This window comes from Etheostoma spectabile, chromosome 8, assembly GCF_008692095.1.
Source record: "Etheostoma spectabile isolate EspeVRDwgs_2016 chromosome 8, UIUC_Espe_1.0, whole genome shotgun sequence".
Lineage (NCBI taxonomy): Eukaryota > Metazoa > Chordata > Actinopteri > Perciformes > Percidae > Etheostoma > Etheostoma spectabile.
The window spans coordinates 15297969-15301115 of NC_045740.1; positions in this window are offsets into that span (position 1 = coordinate 15297969).

The following is a 3147-nucleotide window of genomic DNA, read 5'->3' on the forward strand; positions in this document are numbered from 1 at the left end:
TGGAAGGAGGCTTTCTCACTCCCAGTACAGAATCCGGAGCTTAGGGTTTACTCTGACTCGCTGTAGGCCTGTTTCACAGCAAGCACATATTCTTTCTACTTTAAACTTCATACTGTAAGCTTTTGCACATCCCCTGGTCAATATTTTTGCACATTCCTGTACAGAGTGTACAACTCTTGCACTTAAAAAAACCAAAATGTTCTTATGTATTCGTTATATTTTTCATATTTCCTATTGTAAATTGTTCTATTTCATGTTATGTCTCTTGACCTTTGCACTGTTTTTATCGTTATGCACCAAAACATCAAGACCAATTCCTTGTTTGCGAACCTACTTGGCAATAAAACTGTTATTATACTTATTATAACTGTTACTGTCTGATTCAGGCATAACTAATAAAATTAACAATGGCTCTGTTTGAGTCCCAGTTATCCATGACAGTGTGACAGTGAGCATGCATGCACAATATCGGGACCCTAAAGCTGGTGCCGCTGGATGTATTTCAGCCATCATTAATGTTATTATTCACACCTTTGCTTTTCCTGCTGCAACATCAAAGGCTGCTCTTATTCAGCAACTCACTACAAGAGATTTAGAGGGCATCTCTGTGATATCAGGCTCTTTATCAGAGTCACTTCATTTGCAGAGTTTTGGCAGCGTCACTGCAAGAAGATCCCAACATCTTACAAAGCAGTATTCAGTGCACAGACAGCAGGACGTCACATTTAGTGTAACAGGAGACTGCTGAGTAGACCACGAGCAATTCATGTAACATATGAAAAGGATTAGATTTGATTCATTCCAAAAAAAAAGCTTTTACATTCAAGAAATGTTTAATACAACCAGATGATCCAGATGCAACTCAACAAAAAAATGTGTGCTCACTAAACCATTTCGCATCTATTCTTCTTTTAACAAAGGATGCATCACATTTTTCAGGGAGTGGATGTCTCATTTGAGAAACAAACCTTTCAGAGGCAGCAAATCCAGCAAGCATTCACTGTGTTCATTCATGCAGCATGGCACACAGTTCATGGCAAAAAGTCCCCTCGCTCAAATCACACCAGTGTTAAAATTATGTTTTCCTCTAGATTATTGGAGAAAACATACATTACAGTCAGGATCATTTCACCTGTGTCATATTGTTTTAGTTGATTTGATTTAGAAACAAACCCTTTGTCCACCATACTGACATATTGTTTCCACATATTTTAAAGACGTTTTTTTTTTCAGATGATGTTTTTTTTCTGATGTTGAAGACAAACTGTTCCTGCTCTAACGTGGATCCATTTCAGTTGGAGGTTCAGGTCTTTGGAAGCCATCTAATCTGCTGTCGGTCTGACTAAGCTGCAGAGTTTTAGATTGGAGTGGGGGTGTGCTCACCAACTGTGAGATTAAGGGGAACTGATCGATGGCCTTTCTGATTGGCTCTCATGGTGTCTCAGCAGCATCCAATCCCCTTGGTTCAAATGGTTTTCCTCGGCCCAGCCAAAACCAATTCTTCCTCCACGCAGGGGCCAAATAATATCACTGACCTGAAGCTACAAGGCCTCGCTCGGAGGCTCTGTCTCCATCCGTCTGCACTCCTCATCTCTCTGACAAAAAAGAGATTATATGTGAAGAACATTTTTGCACCACCACACATTTCAAATTTACTTGTTTTACAATGTGTATTTTCCTAACTATTCCTATTAAGTGTTAATGCCAGAAATCAGCCGTCAGTCAAACTCAGCAGGTGGCCCTGTGATGTTGTCTTCTTCCTCTGACATTCTGTTCTGTCTCTGTAGGCATAGGCATAATTTACAGAAAGGGGGATTTACTTAAAGCGCTCATATTATTCTCATTTTCAGATTCATGATTGTATTTAGAGGTTATATCAGAAATAGTTTACATGGTTTAATTTATACAAAAAACTTGTTTTTGTGGTTCTATTCATTGCTGCAGCTTCTCTTAATCCCCTGTGTGTTGAGCTCTCTGTTTTAGCTACAGAGTGAGGCATCTCACTTCTGTTCCATCTTTGTTGGGAGTCGCACATGCTCAGTACCTAGGTCAGCACTACAAGCCAGTCAGTTGAAGAGCATATGGGTGTGCCACGCTAGCAGCCAGGAGAGCATTATATTGTGTGTTACAAAGTAAAGGCTGGACTGGGGCAGTTTGTGAACAGTGTTTTCTGTTGGAGACGGTAAGTCTCCCTTTGGGGTGGACATTTTCCACTTTGTAACCCTAGAACATGCACACAAAAAAAACTATGTACAGCACAATAAAAGAAGTGGAAATGGCCAAACAGCATAATATGAGTACTTTAAAATGCATGACTTCCTGTGCTGCAAATAAAAAATAAAAAACTTTCAGAGGAAATGCAAAGTCTACCATGAACTTTACGAGAGGAGAAATTCATCTCTCATTCAAATTTCAGGGATCATTTGTTTAAAAGCTAAAAACATAAAATGCAACCATGATATTTTATGCAGCAAATAATAGGATGTTTAAATGTGTAAACTGTGACGGAGAAAAGGTTTTGCTTCATTTACTGATTCCAAACAGCTGCAGAGAGACGTGTGCAAAATTCAGTTTTCATTTGCCCGCTGTGTTGCGATGGTGATGATGATGATGATGATGAAGATAACAATAACAATGAGTTTCAAACCTCAGTGGGGCTTACCTGGTTGAATTAAGGGAAATAAATCAAGATAAATACCTTTTTCTCCCACATGCAGCTGTGCCTGATTAAAAGACCAACCTGTATAAACGAGTGGAGAAACATAGGATACCAACACCTAACAATTTGATGAGTTGATAAATGATGTGTTCACTTTTTTCCATATTACTGTTCGGAGTAATTTCTCTCTATAATCTAAATTGATTCATTGTGTGGTATCTGTTACCATTAGCAAGAAATCATAAAACAGAAGGGAGAGAGAGCATATTATTATGATGTTGTGTGCTGCCATCTAGTGGGTACATCAGGAACATCTCCTCATTTCTCCCTTCTGCCTCCCAAACCAGCTATTTTTAACAGCTAGAGACAGGAAATTCCTCTTTCCTGAAGGCTTTAGAGAAATGCCTCCTGTCACGGTCATTTAATTAAAGTTGAGCTCAAAGTGACACAGCGGCCCCTCAAAATAATTGAGATAGGCGCCTTATTAA